Genomic DNA, 25,664 nt, shown 5'->3' on the forward strand with positions numbered 1-25,664 from the left:
CTCTTTTGCACCCTCTTTTACTGTTTCTTCTGTTCCTGCATCTCTTATTTCAATCTTTCTCCACCTCCAGCCCTTCTCTGTGTCTCTGTTCTTCCTTACAGCCTGCCCATTCCCAGGTTTGCAACAGTATAAGGAAGAAGGATTTTACATTAGAGGATGCACACTGGGCTTGCATTCCCTTAAATGCAGTCATTTGAAGATTAAACTAATTGAGGGACTTCTGATGATTCAAGGATTCAGTAGGGTCGATATAGGGAAACCACCTCACTCAATGAAGGATTTGGAACTAGAAGATTTTTATTTAGAGTTTTTTTAGATTAGTTCATTTTTAACATTTTTTACTATTATTTATTATATATGTTATTATTATCTTTTTATATATTGGAGCTAATTTCAAATCATAGTTTTAAACAAGGATATATTGGAACCAAGGCATATAAGTGGACAAAGCAGCACAACCACCATCTAACTGAATGATGAAACAAAAACTTGAGGGGCAAAGTGTCCTTCCATTGTTCTAAATCTCTCTATTTTGCCCAAGCAGCCCCTTAGCACAAATACAAATGCCTGAATGTGAGCGAGGAGCTTGGAAAATTCCCAAATTTCCTAGTTTACTGAGCAGAAGGAAGGAAAAAGAACACTTTGGGGGAATCCAGAGCTTCTGTGGGCCTGGATTGCAGAGTAAATCTGTCTGATTATCTGCACCTTCAGTACTTGGCTGAGTACCCTAACAAAGCTTTCCTCAGTCTAGACGGTCTATTAATTGAGAGCCCCTTGGCTCTCACCACTCAAATCTTTTGGCAGAAGAAGGCCGCCTCTTTAGTTTCCTAAACAAAACAGACAAGAGGGCACTATGTTACTATGTATGCTATATTTTTCTAGTTAGTATGAGGTGGCATGGTGGTACCGCAGTTCATGCTTCTGCCTCACAGTACCAGAGACCCAGATTCATTCCCGATCTCTGGTGATTTCTGTGTAGCATTTACACATTTTTGCTGTGACCATGTCGGTTTGCTCTGGGTGCTCCAGTTTCCTCCCACATCCCAAGACATGCTGGTAGGCTACTGTAAATTAGCATAGGTAAGACATGAAAGAATCAAGGGAGGAGTTGCTGGGCCTGCGAAAGGGAATAAGTTGTAAGGGTACAGGAGAAAGGGAATGGGGGAGATGGGATTGCTCCTCTGGCAGCTGGCATGGATCTGATGGGCTGAATGGCAACCTCTTGTGTCATAATAAGTAGGTAATGTTTCCTTAGTTCAGTGATTCATCCGTACTGGGCTTGAGCCCTACAACCATGTTAAAATTAGAATGACTATTATCAAATGCCATTCTTAATTAAAGGCCTGCCTTGTACTAGCTTTTTAAACTAATCTACTCTTGTCTAGTTACTTTTGCTTTGCTATTGACTAAGTGAGAACAGGACATGTGTCACCAATGAGGAATGTAATTTTTAAACCAAGTCCTCCTCACTTTGGGTTGTGCCCTGAGAAACGTGCTCATCACCCCACTTAATAGAACAAAAATCGGATATCCTATCCACAACTAAAGGCAGTGGTGTGAATTTCTTCAGTCAATTACATTCTCAATCCTCAACCGTATTGGAACATAGAAAATTCTGAGGAGGGTTAACAGGATGGATACTGAGAGGATGTTTCTCCTCGTTAGGTATCTAGAACTAGTGGCGTAGTTTCAGAATAAGGGACATTTAAGACAAAGATGAGGACGTTCTTCTCTCTGAAGGATGTGAATCTTTGGAATTCTCAACCACAGAGGCCTGTGGAGGCAGAGTCTTTGAATATAGTCAACATAGAAATTTAAAGATATTTGAACTACAAGAGAATTGAAGGGGTATGGGGAGAGAGCAGGAAAGGGATGTTGAGGCCAAGATTAGATCATTCTTGATCTTATTGAATGACAGTGCAGGCTCAAGGAGCTAATTTGCCCATTGTCCTGCTGTTTCTTATGTTCTCTGATGTTCTAAGTATAAATTACACACAAATATTTGAATTAAGAGCAGAAGGAGGCACTCCTGTCACTCCTGCTCTGCCATTTGATAAGATCATGGCTGATCCAATTGTAATCTCAACTCTGTATTCCCAACTACCCACGGTAACCTTTCTTTCCCTCTACCTTAAATATATTCAGATTCTGCTTCCACCACCCTTCTAGGAAGAGAGTCACAAAGACATATGGCCCTCAGAGAGGAAAGATTTCACTTGTCTTCAATGTGCAACCCCTTATTTTTAAACTGTGACCCTCAGTTCTAGCTTCTCCCCATGCACCCTGTCAAGGCCCTTAAGATTTCTTTCCCCTACTCTTTTCTATGTCAAACTGAATGTATAATTCAATCATGTAATTATTACTACAATCTATGGAACCTTCACACTGAGGTTATAAATTAACCCCATATCCTTCCTCCTGACAGATTTTATTAATGGGGTCACAAACATCAACAGGTTCCTCTCCTAGTCATGCACCAACCCTACCTGAGCATTACTGTTCCTTCATCATCCCTATATCCTGAAACAACATATCCATTACCTTTGTAAGAGTGCCGTAGAACCACATAATCTGAGAGGTCTAATGTTCTCAAGTTTTGGGACAGTCAGATGGAATAAAGGCAGCAGTTCTTACCACTCCCAAAGCCGGAGGATTAGCAAAGGAAAGGGTGAGAGGGAAATCCCAGCCACTGTCTCTAGGCACAGGTGAAAATGAGGCTGTGGAGCACTCCAGATACTTGTGGGAACGCACCATACTCTGAGTTACCACCTCCAGGAATGGCTGAAAATAAACCTAACCCTACAAACACTGATGGCTAAAGGAAGACCCTCTGGTTGATCCCATCTGGCGCATGTTATACTGATGACAATTGCATAAATACACATCCATTCCACTACCATATCCAAAACCATGTTGTGTCCTAGGAGATGCAAGAAGCCAAATGAAAATGAAGGGAGACCAAAAGTAGGAAATTGCTCTCATCCTCCCAGAGAATCAAAATGAATCTACTTTTGTCCTGATTAATGCCATGTGGTACTTACAACTTATGCAAGGTTATAATTGCCCCAGCTAAATATAGTTCCAGTTCTCCTTTGGAGGAATCAGCAAACATCAACTGAGGCCTATGAGTTTAGCATGATTTTAATATCCAAACACTGTGACTTTCTCTGCACCAGCTGTATTGTGTTGAAGGATTATTCTGCTATTTAAGTACCAGACAGTGTAGAGAAATAATCCACTGTGATCATATCTGAGGCCTCCAATTTTACTATTTAAGTGATTGTTAGCACATGGGAGAGTATATCTTTTCTCTGATGGGTCTTTTTGGGGATCAGTAAATCAAAATTAATACATTTGATGTCCTTCACAATGAATTTGCCAGATTGGTCCTGATATTATTTGCTTTTAAGAATCAGTAACAGCAAAAAAAGAGTGAGGAGACTCATTGATCCTGGTGGAATCTCACTGTGTAAATTATGGCTATCACGTTTGCTTACCTTTGTAACATTAGTGACTGCATAGGGCAAACTTCCTGAGAGGTATGACGTGGTTTGATATTCTTCCTTTCAGTTTCATTCCTATGACAGTAGGAGGTAGTTTTGCATTTGCCCATATTGCTGTTAATTTAATGGTAGTTATCAATTTTGGTGTTGCACTCTGGTGCAGGACTTAAAAGTTTACTCTTGGGTCTTGATAACCAGGGAGGTTAATTGCTCCATCAAGATTGAGAGTCCAAGAGGCCCTATTGCTCAGGACCAAGGACTCAGGGAAGAACAGAGCAGCTGAGTCAAGTGGAAATCTCAGAGCTGAGACTGACAGACAAGAGTAAGGCAAAAGGATTAGGAGTTACAAAACCAAGGTGGGTGAGGTTGGGGTACAGCTGAATATTATGATCTAGCTGAACAAGCTCAAGGTGGTGAATGACTCTATGGGATATAGATGGTATTATATAGACTACCATTTATTGTCAATGCATTGTTGCCCTTCAGGAGGTGATGAGCTGTCCTCTTGAAACTCTGCTGCCTGTGTAGTAGAGATAACTCACAGAGCTGCCAGTGACAAGGTAGCAGCAATCCATGTCCAGGTCAAGATAGTGTGTTACTTGGATGGATATTTTCAAGTGCTGATGTGCCATTGTTCATATAATCCAGCTGGGAGACTGAGGATTTGGAAAGTATTGTTTAAAAGGCAAGTTGGTTGAAGGAGATGCAGTACAACACAAATCAATCAGTAATGACAATGGGAACATCTAATAATGTCACACAAAGCACTCTTGCTTTACCTCCTGCCTGATTCTACTCTCCATGAAAGTCAAAGCTGGCAAAGAAAACTTCACTCCCCACCTACCTTCCCCATTCCATCTTGGTGGAGTTGGTTAAAATCAGGCTGAGTGAGTGAGTGAAAACTCTACACAAAAAAAATGCATTTCACTGTGTGTCTCAATGTACATGTGACTAATAAAGATAAAGATATTCTAGGGAATTTGGAGAGCAAAGTACCAGCTACTAGGATCAGGCCCTGATTCAGTCCTGAGTACAACCCTCAGACTGGGATATTGCTGGCCCGGACTGGCTACAGTAACCTTACTGACACTGGGCTGTGGTCTTGCATGCAGACACTGTAAGCTGGTGTTCTTGGGCAGGGAGTTAGATAGACACTAATCCACAGGGAGGGAAGGAAAGTGTCAGGGATATTTATCCCAGGCCACCCTCACACAAACAACACAACCCATGAAATGGAAGCAAGCAGAGAGGAAAACATGTTCAGGGCTGAGTAATAGTGTCTCAGACAAGATGTTCTTCCAGCAATAATCAGAAGAGAACAATTTGAACAGGAACTGGGAAATAGCCACAATCATTTCCGTCTTTAATAACAGCCTGAAATCTTGTTTCTGGAAGGTCTAGACTTACTAGGTTGGACCTAAAAAAGGAGGTGGGCAGGGTGGGGTATTGGGGTGGATGTGGGGTAAATGGAGTAAGAAAACACTTCAAGTGAGAGAGTAAGGCAGTAAGTCTAGAAAGACACAAGAGACCACAGAGGCTGGAATCTGGAGCAACACACAAAGCACTGGAGGAACTCAGTGGGTCAAGCAGCATTTGTAGAGGGAAATGGACAGTTGACATTTCAGGTCAAGACCCTTCGTCTGGACTCATAAATCTAGAATAACTGGATGTGAAAAGTACATCATGTAATAAAGTTACTAAAATTTTCCCAAGGAGTGGAACAAGAACACTGAATAAAGATACCACATCTAAATATAAGGAAAATTATTTTCTGACATATGGTGGATGTTTTGAAGCATGTTTCTCATGCCTGGGGACACAAGGCACATCCCACTGGGTATACAGGCCTGATTTATTTTGGTTTCTCCAGGATCTGTTTAGGAAGAGCAGCAGAGCAGGTCCTCCTGGTGAGGGAGAGGATTGTGAAAGGGTATTGAAATCTCTCAGCAATTTGGGTAGCAGGGAGAGGGGTGCAGTGCACTGCTTGATGTCCTGCCCAAAGTTTGTAGCTCTGCTCACCACTTGGTTTCCTTTAATTCTGTCCAACAGCACAATAGGTTGAGCTTCTCCAGGCCAATAGAAACCTTCACAGTGCTGTCTCTGTAGTTAGTTTCATGTGGTTGCTTTAAAGACTGATGGTTGTTCCACAGGCAGCCGAAAAGCAGTGATGCTAACTGTGGCTCATATGTTAGTACCCCTGTTTCTCAGTCAGAAGGTCGTGGGTTCAAGTCTTATTCTAGGGACCTGAGCACCAAAGTTGACTGGGATGCTGCTTTTTAGATGAACTATTAATCTAAGCCCCTGGGTCCTCTATTAGATGGACATAGGCAACAGACATTACTTTGAAAGAAAAGCCAAGGAGTTTACCTGGAGTCCTGACCAATATTTATCCTGCACATGTCGCTATCAGGTTGTGTTTTGAGAAATTGTTGTGTACACACTGGTTGCTTCACTTCCTGTGCTAGAAACAGTGGTCACATTTCTCATGTATTTGGTTTTATAGTTCTGTATGACCACTGAAAGATGCGATATGAAGTGTTGAGGTCATATTACTGGACTAGTAAAACTGAAGATGGGGTTGTAATAATCCAGAGGGAAAGGGCAGCATGAGGATTTAAATTCAGTTTAAAATATGAAAGTAAATTGCTGGCTTCTCTAAAACAGAACTTTGTTGTTGAATTCCATAAAAAGCCAACTATTTCATGAGAGCATACAAAACAGAAACTAGAGTCATCTGCTCCTTCATTCAACATGGCTGACCAGATCTTGGCATCAACTCCACTTTCAATAGCTTTCGCATCCAGCATCTCAGATAAGAGCATAGTGTACTTCATTGATGTCCTTTCAAGAAGAAAACCTGGCATCCTTATTCTGGCCTGGGCCACATTCAACTCCAGTCCAACATCAAGATTGTTGACATATAATTACCTCTGAAATGTCTTGAGTCTACTCAGTGGCACCAAACTAAAACAAGAAACACAACGTAGACGATTCTTGAGAAAGGCTCCAGCACTTCCCAAGGCCAACCAGAGACAATAACTTCCTGCCTTGCAGTGAAGTCCTCACCCATAAAATGTTCTCTCAAAAGAATCCGACACAGACACTGATTTAAATAATGAGAGGAAGGTTTGAGCCCCTTCCCTTGTGTAATCTCTGAGCCATGTAGTGAATGAAGGGGCTTATTCTCGGTGATTGACTCAACCTGTGGCGAAATGGGGACAAGTTGCCAAATTTTTGTGGGTCTGCTCCTCATCCTGGCCAAAGTACTCACTGTAGCTCTAGGGTTGTTGTGCCATAGGAGAGGGGAGACAGTCCCTCCGGCTGACAGTTTGGCTTTTCCATACCAGGTTGGCTCTGGAGACAGAATGCGCTATGTTAGGGAATATTTGAGTCCATCCACCCTCAGTGGACACCACAGAATGTGTAATATGTATTGAGGACACTGTTTGATTTAATTAGTCTCCTTTTACTTAAGTTTTCTAATTGGGTGTGCCCATTTGATAAAAGGATGGTTGGGGCACAATAAATCCTGGGCTTTTCTTGTTGAGCTCACCAGGACAATCAATGCATCCTTGGTTTAACTCAACAAATGATATTCATGTAATCTCCAAATGCATTTCTTTGTAAGAAATTCCTTTGTAAACTTTTTTTTTGTAAACCGTGAAATCACTTCTAAACATGTGGCTGGGGATTTCTCATATGTATTTCATATTTGCTGTAGTTACTAACACACTGAATGAACCATGAATTTCGCAATGTCTTATTCTGCTTCACACCAGCAATATAACAAAAATGATTTGTGAATGAAGTTACAAAGTGTGTTGTGGCAATGAGTAGAAATGTCAATTCTCCAGGATTGTGGAAGAGTTTCTGGGAACTCAATACTAATATCCAGAATGCTGCAGGGAGAATCTTAATGAGATTTAAAACATTTTCATTCAATACTTCTGTCCTATGGTTATAAAAATATTGGAGATGCGACAGAAAGGGCTGAGAGTTGTCCAATTGTGTGATGAAGACCCTTAACCAACCACCTCCATAGCCCCGCTACCATTTGCTGACTTATCCACCCTCGTGGTGCCATTCCATGCAGGTAGGTGATTTCCACTACTGGTCAAATAGAATTGTGGAATTGTAATAAAACAGAAGAAGCCTGTTTAAATCATTAAGTCGAGGTCCCTGTCGAGGAATCCATTTAATCCCGTTTGCCCGATATTTCTCCATGGCCCTTCAAATTATTCTCTATCAAGTATCCATCCAATTCAAATTTCCTTTTGAAAGCCCTGATTGATTCTGATCCCACCACCTTTACAGGCAGTAAGTTCCAGATCATACACTTTACTGTTTCACCTTTTAACAAAAGCTTTGGCTTTTCCTTGAATCATCTGCCAATGGGAACAATTTCCTATTTAAACCAGTCGTGGACCCCTCTATCAAATCTCCTTTCAGCCTTCTTTGTTCCATGGAGAACAAGCTCTGCTTTTCCAGGCTAACCTTCAAGCTGAAATCCCTCAACCCAGGGATTATTCTATTAATTCTCTTGCATTCTCTTAAGGACCAGAATTGGATGCATTATCTTAACTGTGGCCGCAATTAATGTCCTCAGCTTTTGTACACCATGCCCCTATTTATGAATCTTAGGATCCTGTTTGCTTTATTAACCACTCAAAATGCACTACCATTTTTTATGGTGGGGCATACAAGTGTACATGTATGGATCTACAAGTGTACACACCATTTTCAAAGATGTGTACATGTATATTCTTTGTTTCTGCAGGTCCTTTAGGACTCCACCATTTAATATATGTTAGCTCTTGTTTATTTCTGTTAAAGTCATTACTTCCCACTCTTCTCACAGAGTGTGGTGAATCTCTGAAGTTCTCTACCCTGGGATGCTGTGGAGGCTAGATCATTGGGGGTATTTAAGAATTAGATAAAGTTTTGAAAGATCAGGGAATTGAGGGCTATGGGGAACTGGCAAACAAGAGGAGATGAAGCCTGGGCAGATCAGCCACGATCATATTGAATAGTGGAGCAGGCATGAAAGATCAAGTGACCTTCTCCTGCTCCGCTTAAGTTCTTATGCTCTACATTTCATTTGCCCGTTGAAATCAGCCACGTCCTCTTGCTGTCTGTTACTACCCACCTCACTGCTATTTTACATTTCCAAGCTTGGCGTCGTGCACAAATTTGGAAACTCTACCCTGCAAACCCATGTCTAAGTTACTAAAATACATTAAAAAATGATCTCAGCACTGCCCCTGGGCGACACTGCCAGCTACCTTCCTCCAATCTGAAAAGCAATTGTCTACCACAACAAAAGGATTAATAAGGAAGGAAAAATTAGAGTACAAGACCAAACTGACTGGAAATATAAAGACAGATAGACAGAATTTCTACAGATAGTTTTAAAAAAAGATTTAATGAAGTGAGAATGGTTCTAAAGAAAATGAGCCTGGGGAATTAATAATGGAAAAAAGATGTCAGGTGAATTAAGCAAGTATTTTGCTCTGCTTTCACTATAGAGGATGCCAGTAACATCCCAGAAATAGCTGGGAATTGGGAGGGAGGGAGGGAGGGAGGGAGGGAGAAACTCAGGAAAATTACAATCACCAGGGCAGTGGTACTGAACAAATTGTTGGAGCTACAGTCTCGAGGTCCTGATAGGCCTAATCCCAGAGTCTTAAAAATAGCTGGCAGTGAGATGAATGATATATGAACTTTAATTTTCCAAAATTCCTTAAATTTAGGGAAAGGTCCATTAGATTAGAAATAGCAAATGTAACTCCTTTATTCAAAAATGGGAGACAGAAAGCAGGAAACTCCTGGCCGATCAACTTAACAACTCTCACAGGGAAAATGTTAGAAGCCAGTATTAAAGAGGGCACTTATAGCAGGACACTTAGAAAAACTCAAGGTAATCAGGCAAAGTGAGTGTGATTTTGTGAAAGGGAACTGGAGTTCTTCACGTTCATTAATTCCTGGAATTCCAGGACAGTTATGACCTGTTCAGGGATGGGCATGAAGATATGAACAAACATAGAGAACAAGCGCTGTGTGAGGCATATGTGGTAAGTAGGATCAGTAAGCAGGAGGTCTCTGCCTTGCCAGCTCAATAGCTGTTCTAAAAACTAACATAGTACAAAAGTAGAACAAAGGTAGGATAAGATATCTTTATTAGTCACATGTACATCAGAACACACAGTGAAATACATCTTTTGCGTAGTGTTCTGGGGGCAGCCCGCAAGTGTCGCCACACTTCCAGCGCCAACATAGCATGCCCACAACTTCCTAACCTGTACGTCTTTGGAATGTGGAAGGAAACCGGAGCACCCGGAGGAAACCCACGCAGACACGGGGAGAACGTACAAACTCCTTACAGACAGTGGTTGGAATTGAACCCGGGTCGCTGGCGCTGTAAAGCATTACGCTAACTGCTACACTACCGTGCCTGTCAGGATTCCTGTCAGAAAGGCAAGTTCCACGGTTCCATTGTGTTCAGTGTTTGTTCCATTTACCCTTTCAACCCCTCCCTCCTTATTGTTTGTTTTATTTTTTCCATCCTGTTTCAAACTCATAACAACAACTTATTTTATTCCTGGGCAGTCCTTTGAGATCAAGGGCAACTTGCTTGCAGTCCAGTTTTAAAGGTTCTGATCTAACTGCTGAGGCCAATATGAGAACTGCAAACTCTACTGTAGATGGGGCAGGCGGTGCCATAGGGCAGGTGGTGGGGGGACGTGCAACATGAGTAGTTTATGAGGCAGTGCGCCCCTTCCGCAATGTGCGCAGGGCCTCTGTGCTGCTGATTATATGGTCTCGAGGTCCTCAATAATCTCCTCTTTAGACTGTCATGTTCAGAGGTTCCCAGGAGTTCAGTGGGGATATTGCAAGTTTCCTCCAAGATAGCTTGAGCATATTCTTCTGCCTGCCCTGTAATCTCTTCCCGTGACGAAGACTTGGTATTGTTATATAACAAAGATGAAATGACATAGACGCTGGTAGGAATGCAGCACCCCATACCCAAAAGTCTGCCTCATCTTATATTGACAGGCAAATGAATGGTCTCTTCAAAGCAGATGAAAGAACATGCTATAAAATGGTAGGAATAGGCCACCGGGCCCTTCAAGCTTACCCTGCCATTCATGGTTGATCTGCCCCAGATCTCAGCTCCTCCTGTGCCTGTTCCCTATAGCCCTTGAATCCCTAATCTTCCAAAAATTTACCTACTTCCTCTTTAACTACCTCCAATGATCTAACCTGCACAGCTTTCTGGGGTAGAGAATTCCACAGAGATTCACCACCCTCTGTGAAAAGCAGCTCTACAGACCTCCTTTGGGCCCCAGTCTTCCAGGGGTCAGGTTGATCTCATCCTATGTCCTCCTACTACTGTGCCTAGCACCCATCTCATTGATTGTCAGATGTTCCATCCATATGCCACCCCACCTTCCATGCCCGTGTGTTAACTGATTGGACTGTTCCTAACAGCCAATCAAAGGCTTTTTTCCCTAACTCCAATATTATTGTATGACAAAAAAAGTTCAAAGGAAGCAAAAAAGAAAGTCTACCCTTGGGATTTTTCCTGTGGATGCCTGCCACAGCCTTGGAGAGATTAATTTTTAACCTTGGAGACTCTGCAGGTAGAACAAGTCTGACAAAACAAAGGTTTTCCACATCCCTTTCAGGATATCTCAGTGCAGACATTCTGAAGTGTCATCACTGTTACAATATGGAAATGTGACAGTTAATTTGCACCCAGCAAACTCCCACAAACACCAATGTGATAATGAACAAAAAATCTGGTTCAAGGGATTTGTGTCATCTTGCAAAAACTGATGAGGCCTCAGTTTAACATCTCATTTGGAAAGTGGTGCCTTCAACATTGCAGTGCTTCCATGGGGCTGCACTTAGCTGTCAACCTGAATGAGCATTTCCAGTCTCAAGACTAGGAAATGGACCTTCAAAAATGAGACTATCTCAGAAGTAGCAGGAGAAGAGAACATGACAAGATCTGAAACCATGAAGGTGTTTCATAGAGTGATATGAAAAACACTGGTGCATTTATAACAACATGACATTGGTATTGGTACTGGTTTATTATTGTCACTTGTACCGAAGTACAGTGAAAAACTTGTGTTGCATACCGATCATACAGGTCAATTCATTAAACAGTGCGTAAATAAAAGATAGTTACTAAAAGGTCATACAAAGATTTCAGGTGCATTCTGTATGGAAAATGATGGGACATGCAACCCTGCCACGTGGATCACTGGAAGCTGCCAGCATTGATGAATGCAAATAAGTGGGAACTCTATTCATAATAAGGAGAAAGGAACTAGAGATACAGGGGCAAAATTGGAAGAGATAATTGTGCAATACAAACACTGTCCTGGATGGTGGATAAAATGGCCAGTTTATGTGCTGTAGGCTTGACATAATTCAAAATATATTTATTTGGCATGTTCTTTCCTGGGGGCATAGATTCCAGTGGTAAGACTGCCATTTATCCTCAAAAAATGTGGCCCACTTTTAGGCGGTGAGCTGCCAGCCATGTTGATTTGGATGTTTAGAAGATAGTTTTTCCTGCCCTAAAGGACCAGTTGGATTATCATCTGGTCACTTATACAGACCAGTTTTTTGTATTTCCAAAAATTGTGCCTTAAATTGAAGAACTATTTTCTCTAAGTGGCTATGATGCAATTTAAGTTGGATATATTACACTTGATCCCCTTGTCCAAACCATTGATTTAACTTGAGAACAGCTGTGGCTCTAACACTGATTGCTGTGGCACTTCACTACTGACAACATCCCAATCCAAAAATGAACCAATTAGTCCTATCCTTTTCTATCTATTAGCCAATCCTCAAACAATGTTCCTGTAGTACCACCCAATACAGTGCACTCTAATTTTGTTTACTGATTATTTGTCCAAAACACCATATCAGCTGGTTGTCCTGATCTGTTCTGCTAGTTACAACCTCAAAAATTCCAAAAGAATCCTTAAACAGGTTTCCATTTCATAAATTCATGTTGACTCTGACTAATCCTATTACAGGTGCTCCCTATCTTATGAACATCTGACTTATGTACAGCACGTACATATGGGCAAGCATTTGGGAGACGGGCAGGATGTATTTACCAGCTGCCGTGGTGCTGCAGGCATCTTCTGCCACGTGGGAACTCAGTACGCAGCTGCATTTCAGACTTGCAAACCGTTCGAGTTAAAAACAGTTCACAGGAATGGGACCCTGCCGTAACCTGGGGGAGGACATGTATTATTTTTCAATTGCTCTCTTATTTCCTTAATAATAAATTCCAGAATTTTCCTTACTACTGATGTCAGGCCAACTAGTCTCTACAACTTTGGTTTCTCTCCTTCCTTTTTTAAATAGTTGGGTACTTTTGCTACCTTCCAGTCTGCAGGAACAGTTCTAGAATCTGTGGAATTTTGGAAGATGACAACCAGTGTATTCAGTATCTCCAGAGCCATCTCCTTCAAAAGCCTAGAGTGTAGATCATTAAGTCCTGGGGTATTATTGCTTTTCAGTCAGTAATTTTTCTGATTTTTTTTAACCAGTGATAATTTCGTTCATTTCCTCCCTAAGAGAGGAGAACCTGGACACCTCCACTATTTCTAGGAGGTTTTCTGTGTATTCTTCCATGAGAACAAACACAACATTTTTATCTAATTTCTCTGCCTTTTCTTTATTCTTCAGTATATTTTTCCAGTCTCAGTCTGTAAGGGACCCACATTAACTTTCATTACTCTTTTCCTTTTAAAAAAAATTATAGAAGCTTTTACAATTCTGTTTTCATTTTTGTCACCAGACTAGTCTCATGTCCTACCTTCCCTATCCTTAATATCTCTTTTACTGTAGTCCAAAATATTCCCCGATCTTCAGGCTTACTGCTTTTTGTTTGTGCAACAGTATAAGTCTTTCCCTGTAATCTAATGTTATCACTAAGTTCTCTTGATGGTTATAGCAGGACCACTTTTACTTTTTTTTGCCTATCTATTGCTTATAAGCCATATATTAATAATTTAAAAGCTAGCCATTGCTGGTTAATTATCGTACCTTTCCATGTAGTGTCCCCAAACTCACGTCTTGCCTCTACTTTGCTTCTTCAGATTTAAGATCCTGTTTTCAGATTGAACTAAAATCAAATTCAATCTTAATATAGAATTATCTTATTATGATCACTGCTCCCCAAAGGCCCCTTTACTATCAGGTTATTGATTAACCAATTCTCAATGAACTCTACTAGATCTAAAATAGCCTGTGCCCTTGTTGCTTCCTCAACACATCATTAATTCATCCTCCACACTTGTGCTATTAATTTGGTTTGTACAGTCTGTATGTAGATTGAAGTTCCCCATTATTATTGTATTACCCTGCTCTAATTTCCTTGTTTATACAGAGCCCTGTATTACTGTTTCGGGGCCTAAATACAACCCCAACCAATATGTTCCTAACCTTGTAGTCTCTGAGTTCCATCCTATCTGATTCTACTTGATTTTCTTAGGCAAGGTCCTTCCTCTGTATTACCTTAATCCTATTCTTCAAAGTGAGGGCTACTCCTCCTCCTTTTCCATTTTACCCATCTCTTCTAATAGTTACGTATCCTGGAATATTTAATTCCTAATATTGGTCACTTTTCAGCCACATCTCTATAAATACCCATTAATGCTATTTGTTCTGTTAACTCTCCTAATCGTTACAAATTCTGTGTGCATTCAGAGGTAGATCCTTCAATTTTCTCTTTGCACGATTTTTCCCTTGTCTTAATTGTCTTAACTGGAAGTCTTAACTGGAAGTATTGTCCAATGTTTGTCTGCAGTGTTCCTTTCTGACAAGATTGGTTATTATTACCCATTTCACTACTCTGCACTATTGTTTTGTGTTTTCTTTTAGTTACTAAATTTCCCTTACCAGAATCCACCCCAACTATTTTGTTTCTCTACTTACCTACTGCCTTAGTTATTCAATTCCCACTCAGATTCAAGTGAAGTCCATCCCAAGACAACACCTTCCCCTTTCAGCAATACTAGTGCCATAAAACAAAACCCATTTCTCCCTCACCAATCTTTGAGCAGCACATTCAGTTCTCCCTATGAAATTCTGCACATGACCCAGCTGTAGTGCAGAGATTATTAAATGTCCTTATTAGCTCCCACATACTAAAGCTGCATCATAACACCTGAACTGTCATGCCCCTACGAGAATATTTATTTAACTTAATCAATGTATTTAATTTTGTTACTGTTTAGGCAGAATTCTGACTTAGAAGCGTTCAGTCATATTCCCACAGATGGTAGCTTGGACCAATTCCTCATCATCAAAGCACCTACACCAAATGTCCAAACCAAATATGGTTTCTCTCATACTGAGCGGGATCACTATTGCAACAACACATCATCATAACACAATGGTCTAATTCCAGCTCCCATTTCCCATTAATGGGTGAACAATCCAGTGTTTGGTGAATTCTGAAGACACAAGAGACTGTAAATGCTGGAATATGGAGCAAAAAAACATACTGCTGCAGGAACTCTTTGGGTCATAAGGCATTTGTGAAGGCAAAGAGATGGTTGATGTTTTAGATCGAGACTCTGCATCAGGATACTTGGACCCGGATTAGGATCTCAACCTGAAACGTTGACCCTCCCTTTGCCTCCACAGATGCTGTTTGACCCATTGAGTATCTCCAGCAGTTTATTTTTTGCTCCAGATCCTAGCATCTGCAGTCTATTGCGTCTCTATAGACCTGTATCAGACCACCTTTCTCCATACTTTGCTGAATCATTCACTGCAAGGGATTTTCTGGATCATCTTTGACAGTCCTTGCTGGTACCTGGAAACTCTGATGGATCCAGGACTTATCTGCCAATGACAGAGTAAAGGAGCACTGCTGATAATATTTCTCTCCAAGATTTGCCAACACATTTAAATCGTGAGCCCATTAAACCCAAATCATCAACTCTGCAGCTGTGGGGACAAGTAGAATATAGAGCCATGGCATATACCTTTCTATCTGTAGGGCTGTGCAGATCACTCCATGTGTAAGTCAGGACATGGAAGGGCTTCCATGAATCCAAGGCAGGTGAACAGGATTGGGAATTCAAAACTTTTTTAAAATGTGGATGCTGGAAATCTGAAATAAAATCAGAAAATACTGAAACACTCAGCAGGTCAGGCAGCATCTGTGGAAAGAGAAACTGTTAATGTTTCAGGTCGGGGTCCTTCCATTGGAGCCCTTCACCTGATGAAGAGTCCTGCACCTGAAACATTAACTGTTTCTCTCTCCACAGATGCTGCCTGACGTGCTGAATGTTTCCAGCATTTTTTGGGATTGGGCCTGTTTGGGAACGTGGAAAAACTTCATGTCCACCCTCAACACTAAAGGACTGTGATAACCCAGATTCATTCTAATAGCATTAAGAAAGAAACTTTAGTACTTATTCAGCAGCTTTCGTGATTCTGGTTTGTCACATAAGTGCTTTGTTTACACAACCTTTTGGAATGGAGATACTCTTGAAATCTAGGAAACATTACAGTGGAATTGTGCAGAGTATGCTGCCAGAAACCCCCATGTCCACCTGTAATGAGATGGTGACAGATAATCTATTCTAATAACTTTGAATTGTTAGGAGGAGATTTTACCCCTTCTTTCAGAAAATACTTGGAAAGATTGTTTAATGGAGATGTTTATGGAATCCAGAAGAAAGCTATGAATAGTTGACCAGGTAGTAAGGTATAGCAAAACTGGTTTAAATGCACTTCTGACTTCTTATACCTCCGGGGATCGTTTCCCGACAACTCTGCTGTTTGTAAGGGTTATTAGCAATTGAAAATATTGCTAGTGGAATGATTAAAGATGTAAGTTACATAGATTGTTTTTAAAAAAGGCACTTTGCAACTGGGTACATGAAAGTGAGTTGCTTTAATATTGAGAAATGCCAAATTAAAGTTTTCAGATGCTAAGAATAGTACATATAATTAAGGGGTGAGAATTGTATTGTTGAATACGGTGTAGAAGGAAAAATATTAGGGTGTGCCTGTTAGCTGTGTGTTAAAATTGTTGCACACCAGTTATTGCCAAGGCAAATAGAATGCATAAGTGCGTATTTGATGCTTGGGATATGTGTTGGAAGGGTAATTAATAATCCAATTTTGATTTCCTTCTGCATTGTGTAATCCTATGAAACGCCATATTTATAAAACAAATGCATTTTTTTTCTTGGTGTAGTGAGATAAAGGGTTATCAGGCCGATATTAAAGTGAAAATGGTTTGTGCTGATAAAAAATATCTAGGTCCAGTGTTCGGTTTGTGACAATAACTCTGACGAAAGATGTATTGGCTTTGAACGGCACATGGGGCAAATTCATCGGAATGATATTACAGCTTAAAGGGTTTGAGGCTGACAGGTTGCTTAAACATAGCTGGCATTCCCTTGAGTTCAGAAGGTTGAATGCCGATCTGCTCAAGGTGTCTAAAATGATTACAGCGTTTAACAGAGCAGATACTCTCTTTCCCTAATAATCTGTGAACGCTGGATCAATAGAAGCCTTCGTGACTGAGATTTATAGATTTTTGTTAGGCGGGTTTATCAATGGATATGGAGCACAGTCAAGTAAATGGAGTTGAGTTACTCATGCAATGGAATAGGAGCCAGGGTCTGAATGGCATATCAGTGCAACGAAGCAATTGACACCGTGAAATCCGAGACTACCTTCACACACCTAACATCACATACAACGAATATATATGCGCAATCGCTCCTTCATATGTGCACAAAGGCTGTTACGTTCTCTCTATTTCCATCAAAGCTGGCCACAAATAAATTGCAGTGATTAATTTCGATGAAACAAAAACATTGCCCACTTCAGTCACAATGCATCACTATTTCAGTTTCAAGCTATGAATTATCATTTAAACTTAATATGGCTTTGGTTTTAGCTACTGAAATATTCGCAGTGATAAAATTAGCGCCTACACCAAAACAGAAATACACATTTTTATTTAGCCAGAATCAGGATAATATATTGCAAACAGGGGCACGATTTGCAGCAAGCCTGTAATAAAATCTACAGAGCTGTCAAACGTTGGGAGAAACATTAGGAGCAACGCTCACTGTCAGCAGGATTAGTTCTGTCTGCACGTCCATTTAAAAACCTGAAGATGCGTTTAAGAGGAATGGATTCATTCACAACTCAAGATTTTTAAACCAGGGTAGCCATCCGTCATTCGGTTCGAGTGATAGTTGCAAGGTCTGGACCTATTTCAGACAGAATGTACCAATGCCAAGGTAGTTAAAAGCTGAAAATGACACTTAGGAAAAAACCTTGCAATCAGTTGCTATTTTCCCCCCTTTCGCCCGCTGCTGGAGAGGCTGGAAGCGCTGGGTTGGGAAATGTAGTGCAGCGGTGGCGGCAGCGAGCGGCGCGCGAGGGAATCCGGGCTACGTTCCATTCCCGGAGCTGGGCCACGAGAAACTACATCCCCCACAATACCAAGCAATCGCATTGTCTCTTTCTGGCCCTCTATTGGCTGGGGTTTTGTTTGAGCGATGCGATAGGACCAATAGCGGGTGGCGATGGATCTGGGGGGCGGGGCTACAATCGGCTGGCTGCCAGCGCCGGGGAGAGAAGTGCCACGACTCCAAGGCGTGGGGGGCTCACTTCGTCCTGTGTATTGGCGGGGAGGGAGAGCAGTTGGAAAAGGAAAGGGGCTTGAAGGATACAAAATAGGGAAGCATCTCCCGCACGGCCAGTGCTGCACAACAGTTGCATTTTATACTCCAGGAGGCAGAGGGAGATCCAAGGCTTGGCTCACGTTTAAGGTAAGGAGGCTCCATTGAGAATAATGCAGGGCATTGTGCCCTCTCCACGGGGTTAGGGGGATATGGCTTTGTGGGGGCACTGTTGCCCCCTCTCTGTCTCCACCCCTACAGCCTTGTTACTGGCTGCATCAGTAATGATAACGACTCCTTTTCTTTCTGTTAAGTGCAATGCATACGTGTTCAACTCGAGAGGTGGGCAGAGCAAAGTGTGCCTGTGTGTTTGGGAGGGGGGGGGGGGTGATAATTAAAAATGGAATGTCTTTCATATTTTGGGGAAAAACTTGGGTTAAATGTGTTGGTGGATGGTTAAGGAGAAGACCTGTCAAATGGTTAGATCAACTGTGTGAAACAGTTTTAAGAAGTAACTTTTAATGGACCTTTTTTTCGGGGGGGGGGTGGGGAATTGAGACTAGATTTTTTTGACTAGTTTTTAAATTGAACTGATTTTTTTGTTGAAACGCGGGGCTTTGATTCTGTTTTTAATGGAATAAGCAAATGTTGCACATTTGTAAGGTTGTGTATCACAGGTATTTTAATCAAGATTGAAGAATTTAAACGGGACTTTTCAGATTAAGTAAAACTTGCCCTTTTTGAAGTAGTGATTTCGATGCAGGAATTTTCTTCTGTTTAAGCTATTAGTGTTTGCCTTGCAAAAAAAAGACATTTATGCAGCGTGACGTTCTACATATTTATTTTGAAGAAGTCCAATCAAGCATTATTGAAAATTGCAGTTTCAATTTCTTTTTAGGCCAGAATTAATATGACGGCTCCTGAATTATAGTCGATACCAATAAATCTCGAGGAGATATGCGGTTGGTGGGGAGGGGGTTCGGAAACAGAAGCAGACTTTAATGAGGGAAAATCCCCCCCCCCCCCCCATGCTTCGGAGAGAAATAAAATCTGGCGAAAGCTAAGATATTACATTGGACAGTGTTTTCACTAATAAAAATGGTTCTCCATCCGAAAGATGTAGATTTAGAGGGAACTCGGGCTGAACTTTGAATGTGAAAAAGTACATATGTCTGACATTCCTAAAAATAACCTTATTGAGGATAATCTTTCATTCACTATTGTCACGTTAAGAATAAGTGCATTTTTAGTCACTCCACTCCCCTTCCACTAATGTATTTAAACTTTATGAGATTGTCTCCTTGCTTTAAAAAGAAGAGATTGTGCTGAACTTATTTTCAGCAGCTAACGGTTTGCGAGGGGGCAGACTGAGGAATGTGTGTACACGTTGGCTCTCTGAAATACTGAGGATCCGGCACTGAAATCTGACCACTCAGAAACTGCCTCATCTTACTTAATACGGTGTCACCAGGATCTAGCACGGAGAGAGAGACCGCGTGGTCCTAACGCCGGGTGTAGGTCTTCCTGTCCCTGCCCATTGCAACTGCAAGAAAAGCAACAAGTGATTTTTGGTAGCATAGATATGAGGAGGAGAAGCAGAATTTTACTTACATAATCTCAGTTTAATAATTTTCTTCGGAATGTGCTTGCACAACTATTTTCTTTTATCATTTCTTCAGCAAAATTAAAGTCATTGGTTGGGTACTGTTTGATTTTAATTGGAATTTTTTGATTGTTATGGTACTTTTCATTAGTTTTAACCAGATTTAATCAGGCAAAGCAACAAAATCCTCTATCTTGCTCTGTCTTTTATTCTATACCTTGACTCTTTATTTGCAAACCTCTTGCTCCAACTTCTTCAGCCTCTGAGGGAGGTGACAATAAGGACCCATTTGCTCCCCTGAAGATGATGCTGATCCCTTCTGTGTTGTACAGGGTTCAGTGATGACTCTGTCGCATGTTGACCTTTAAATTTTATTTACAGCTTGGTAACAGGCCCTTCCGGCCCAACGAGTCCACGCCGCCCATTTTAAACCCAAATTAACCTACCCGTATGTCTTTGCAATGTGGGAGGAAACCGGAGCACCCGGAGGAAACCCACGTAGACACGGGAGAACATACAACCTCCTTACAGACAGCGACGGGAATTGAACCCCGATCGCTGGTGCTGTAATAGCGTTGCGCTAACCACTATACTACTGTGACCTTGTCAAGTGTTGTAGAGTTATAGAAAGATACAGCACAGAAATGGGCCCTTCGGCCCACCAAGTCCATGCCAACCCTCAACCACCCATTTACACCAATCCTACATTAATCAGAATTTTTATTCTCCTCACATTCCCATCAACCCCCCTCCCCACCCCCCCCCCCGCCAGATTCTACCACTCAGCTACACACCAGGGGCAATTTATAGTGGTCAATTAACCTATCAATCCGCATGCCTTTGGAATGTGGGAGGAAATTGGAGAACCCGGAGGAAACCCATGTGGTCACGGGGAAAACGTGCAAACTCCACACAAACAGCACCTGAGGTTAGGATCGAACCCCGGTCTCTGGCCCCATGAGGGGGTGGCTCCACTAGCTCTGCCACTCTGCTGCCCCCGATGAAAAGGGTCCTTTGCACTATTTCAGGGAAGATTGCAATGCTTTCCCTGTGTCTTGGCTAATATTTAACATTCAATCAACTTCACTGGAAGAGAGATATCGATCAGTCAGCCCACAGATTGGCTGCTAAAATGTGATTACGTTTTCAAAGTATTTGATTCTCTATTATGCTTTTGGGACTTTTGGTTTGTGAAAGGCAAGAATTAAATTTGGAGACAAGAAACTGCAGAATTAAGTTATATTATAAATTATTATATTATAGATTGAGACTGCAAAATTAAAAGACAAGAATTACATATAGCTTCTTTTGCTTTTAGGTGGTTCACTAAAGTAGAGAAGCCCTTTCTCATCCCTCTTCTATATCTTGAAACTCTCTCAGCCTTTATAACCCTGGCTGCTCTTCCTGGTTGACAAGCTGGACAGTATTTTTGTATATTAGTCATACAGCACAAAAACAGGTCCTTTGGCCCAATTGGTCCACGGCGACCAAGATTCCCATCTAAGCTAGTCCCATTTCCAAATGCTCTGTGAATTATTCTTGGAATTATACAGCATGGAAACAGGCCCTTCAGCCCACTGAGTTTGTCCCAACCATTAACCATCCATTTTCACTAATCTCATTTTGTTTACCCCACATTCTCATCTGTGCCACTGTGCTGCCCTCTTATGCCATTGTGAGGCCATTTGGCCCATCGAGGCTGTGAAACTTTCAGAGCAATCCCATCGACCTGCTTCCCCCACCCGTTTTCCTGTAACCTATTCTGTCTTGTGCCCATTAGCCTCCCCCTGATTCTCCTACTACCCACCCCCACTCGGGGTGATCTTGAGCAGCAAATTAATTTACCATCTGTGGGAAGAAAATGGAGTACCCGTGGGGTGGGGAGTTCCATGCGGTCACAGGGAGACCTGCAAACTCCACACAGACTGTGCTTGAAGTCAGGATCAAATCTGGGTCTCTGGAGCTGTGAGGCAGCAGCAACTGCACCACTCTATCATCCTTTCTGTTTGACTATGGACAGGATGGACTGGAAGAAACCCCTCCTTCACCTCAGCCACTTTAGGGAATGACTGGTACAGAGTTAAATTTTTGCCTCCCGATCTTGTGCACAAGAATGTGATTAAAGCATTAAATATATTTCCCTTGCTCCCGCAGTTTACAAAGGATCCCCTTCTGTCAATTCTAAGGCATATCGCAGGCAATCAAATATTTTTGAAATGGAGTTGCTGTTATAAAGTAGGAAAATATTTTTTCTACCCTTCCCCCAGTGCCATTCTTTCCCTTGCACTGAAGTGAAAGCTGGAGTGGAGTAGGGACAGAGCAGTGAGATGAGAGACTAGGTAGAATTGCTGTAAATGGTAGCCTGCTCTCGACAGTGGTGAGAATACAGTTCAGCTGGCAGCAGCTTGACTGTCAAGCCCGAAGCTGCTTACAGTACCATGGGTTAAGTCTTGTAAATGCTCTGTGAAACAACCCTGTATTTTCCAGACTGGAGTATTCCTCGGAGAGTTCTAGTTGCACTACAAAATAACAAATCTGTGTGGCTCTCAAAACTCCAGTCGGATTTTGTAGAAGTTCCAGAATGTCTTTGGAGCTTAATTTAGTGAAAGACAAGTTTCCCCACTTCACGGTAAAAGAAATACTTGGATTTGTATAAAGTCTTTTAGGAGCTTTGGGCTTTGAATCCAGTTTGCAACCAAGAAGTAATTTTGTAGTTCAGTCACTGATGTCATGCAGGGGAAACACAGCAGTCAATTTGCACACGGAAAGTTCCTATAAACAGCAAATAGATTGCTTTTTTAAAGTTGATGTTAAGACCCCTGCTCTGTAGTATAAACCTGAGAGGGTGGTAATGGGGAGTGGGGGTGGGGGCTGTGTTTAAAGGGGTACTGCCTAGTTGTACTGAATCAACCTTTAGCAGCGTGGCACTCGTACAATACTACAACTTAGATTTCTATGAACTCTTCAGCTGGTATACGTTTGGAAGAGGTTGTCCAAACCTGTGGCATCGCTTCCACATTATTCACAGATAACACTCAGGACAAATGTTGCAGGTAAATCTACCTGAACACTTGCCCAAGTTGGTTCAAAACTAATTGCAATTTGCTGGAAGCCAAATTGTGCAACTCAGCTTGTTTGACAAAATATGTTTCAAAGTTGTTTTATGCTCTTCTGTTAAACTGCAGCGGTGGTGCTTGCAATTTAGTTTAATATGGTAGATTTTAAATTAAAAGCTAATAACTTATAATTATGGCTGGGTGTCTAGAATCCGGGGTCTCAGTCTCAAAAGTAAGGAGTTGTTCATTTGAGGGTGAGATGAGAGGAAATTTCTTCACCCAGAGAGCGGTGAATATTTGGAATTCTGTACCCAAGGGACTCAGCCACTGACCATAGTCAGGACTGAGATTGCTAGGTTTTGGAGAATTAAGGGAATGTAGAGGAATGGGGTTAGTGCAGGAAAGTGGCACAGAGGTAAAAGGTCAGCCTTGATCCTTTGGAATTGTGCAGCAGACGTGAGGGGCTGAATGGCCTCCTATTTCCAACATTTGCCTTTACACGATTGTTTAATGTTTGTTTGAAATGAATAGTTTGGGTGAAGGTCTGTTGCAAAAACTTCCATCAAAAATAAATGCACAGGGATTAAAGGAGGCCAGCCAACCCCTTGCACCGGTTCAATCATTTGGCTAAATCATGACTGATCTCTTTGCCCATGGTTCCATATCCCTGAATATTTTTGTATCTTGTCTAACCAAAATTCATCAATGTCTTATTTAAGATGTCTTATTTAAGATGTCTACTTGGTTACAGCAGGTTTGGGAGGAGTTTCCTATAACTCTTTGCTTGAGCGGCTTCCTGAAATTATTCCGGAGTGATTTTAATATCAGGTTATGTTTCTTTGTTCTGGACTTTACCTGAGTAAATGTTCTCTGTCTACCTTATAACATTTTTAAGAAATTTAACCAGCACTCTTGGATTAGCCCTGAAGTTTTTAAACTTGGGCATATACAATTTGATCTGTGAGTCAACCCTTTTATCCAGAACAGAGTTCCTTATGAACATGAGAATTGGGAATGGGAGTAGGCCACTCAGCCCCTCAAGCTGGTTCTGCCATTCAATAATACTGTGGCTGATTTGATTGTAATTGTCCATTATTTTAATCTTAATCAAAGAATTTAAGAGATTGCTGTGCCCCATTTGTTGTCAAGATTCTAAGGGAAGGCAACGAAGGTTCATGATGAACTTTACCATAAAATGTGACTTTTGAAGTATAGTCAATGTTATGAATGTAGGAATTGAAATACAGTAAGATCCCACAAAATAGTGTGTTCCATTCCCACATAATCTGTCAACTGCGACACGGAGAATTCCCATCTTTTTCTTTGAAATATTGCCATGGGATTTTTTTTTACATCCACCTGGGGGTGCCAGATATGACCTTTAGTGTGGTGTCTCACCCAAAAGATGGCACCTTCAGTGGTGCAGGGCTCCCTCAGTACTGCGTTGGTACATCAGCTAAGGTTTTGTGCACAAGTTCCTATGATGGGACTTTAATGGGTTGAAAGTAACTTTGGTACAGTTGTATTGCTAACATTGTCGATTTTAAATCATTCGTTCTGATTGTGTCAGCTACTTGCTCAGTGGTACACTGAATCAGTCTGTACTGGTTTACTTCACCGCTAGACTTTGACCCAGTGTTCTGACCTAAAGGTGAGTTACTGTCATTGAACCAAAGCTGAGAGCTTTAGTTAACTTGGATGGCTTTGATTATTTGGACTCCTACCCTTGGCTGTGCAGGTACCTTGGAAAAAGTGACAGGGCTGTTCGTAATGTCTCTGTGCAATCAATGTTTCTCCATGTAATGTTTTGAGCCTTTTAACTAGAATGGGGTGTAGCTGAATTTTGTCACTTGTTGGGTGGGTGGGAGAAGAAAGCTTTGTTTATACCAAGGCTTGCATGATCCCAGGATTTCCCAAACTGGGAGGGGTGAACCTTGGGCTTGGTAAACCAGAGCTCCAGATTTGTTATGCGTATGTATGGAGACGTACATTTTCAGTGACCAAGCTTAAGCTTACCTCCAATCTTTTTCAAGGGAATAGAAAGTAGGCTGCAGCACTCTGGGGCAGGGTAGTGCTGCACGGATGGTTGAGCCCATGGGGAAACAGCTGGGGGGGGGGTGGGGGTATATTTTTTTATTCCGGCACCCCTACTAAAAAGAAATTCTGCTCCATGCTCCCATCACTAAATTCAGCAGGCTTTATCCGTGACCAGGTCTCTGCACTAACAATACTGTAAGAAGGATAGCTCGGCCTTGGCCAAATCACTGCAGATATAAAGACAAAAGGGTTGCATTTGCATAGCAACCTTTGGTGTCTCCCAGACACCCAAAAGTACTGTACGATATTGGGAAACATAGTTGCAAATTGTAATGTAGCTGTCACAAAGAGCAATGGGATTATGACCAGATAATCCTTTTATTTTCAGTGTTGTGGACTGAGGGGTAAGTATTGGCCTGAACACTGAGTGCAGAACTATCAGTGTCGTTTCTGTCTACCTGGGAAAGCAGATGAATCCTTGGTTTACCTTTGCACCCCAAGCTGTGGAGTGGGTAGTTAATGGATGCTTATGTAAAGTTAACTGGGTTCGACGCTATTGCCCAGGTAGAGTATGGGAGAGGCAGCCAGTTGAGAATAATGCTTGGTGTCTGCCAGGGTGGAAGAAGAGAAGCAGTGAGAATGGAAAGAGTTAATGGGAGTGGATCATCAGAACCCATTAGTCTATGGTTCTCCCAGCCTGCAAAATTACACATGCAACTACTTTGCTAACCTTTATAAATGTTAATCTGAGGCTCCCTAACTAGTGTTTGAA

The 25,664-nt window shown here is 41.6% G+C and overlaps 1 protein-coding gene across 5 annotated transcripts in view; it reads left to right on the plus strand.

Annotated features, from left to right (window-relative positions):
• Window positions 1-18,108: 18,108 nt before the first annotated feature.
• The window catches only part of LOC127568580 (ribosome-binding protein 1-like), a 103,992-nt gene continuing 96,436 nt past the window's right edge, over window positions 18,109-25,664 (plus strand). For 2 of the 5 annotated variants that reach the window (XM_052012501.1, XM_052012500.1), the window contains exon 1: window positions 18,128-18,346. The gene's annotated coding sequence lies outside the window, so the exon portion shown is untranslated. Of the gene's footprint in view, window positions 18,347-25,664 lie in introns of all 5 variants that reach the window. The other 3 variants (XM_052012498.1, XM_052012502.1, XM_052012499.1) reach the window with 3 other exon arrangements.

Source organism: Pristis pectinata, chromosome 3 (assembly GCF_009764475.1).
Source record: "Pristis pectinata isolate sPriPec2 chromosome 3, sPriPec2.1.pri, whole genome shotgun sequence".
NCBI lineage: Eukaryota > Metazoa > Chordata > Chondrichthyes > Rhinopristiformes > Pristidae > Pristis > Pristis pectinata.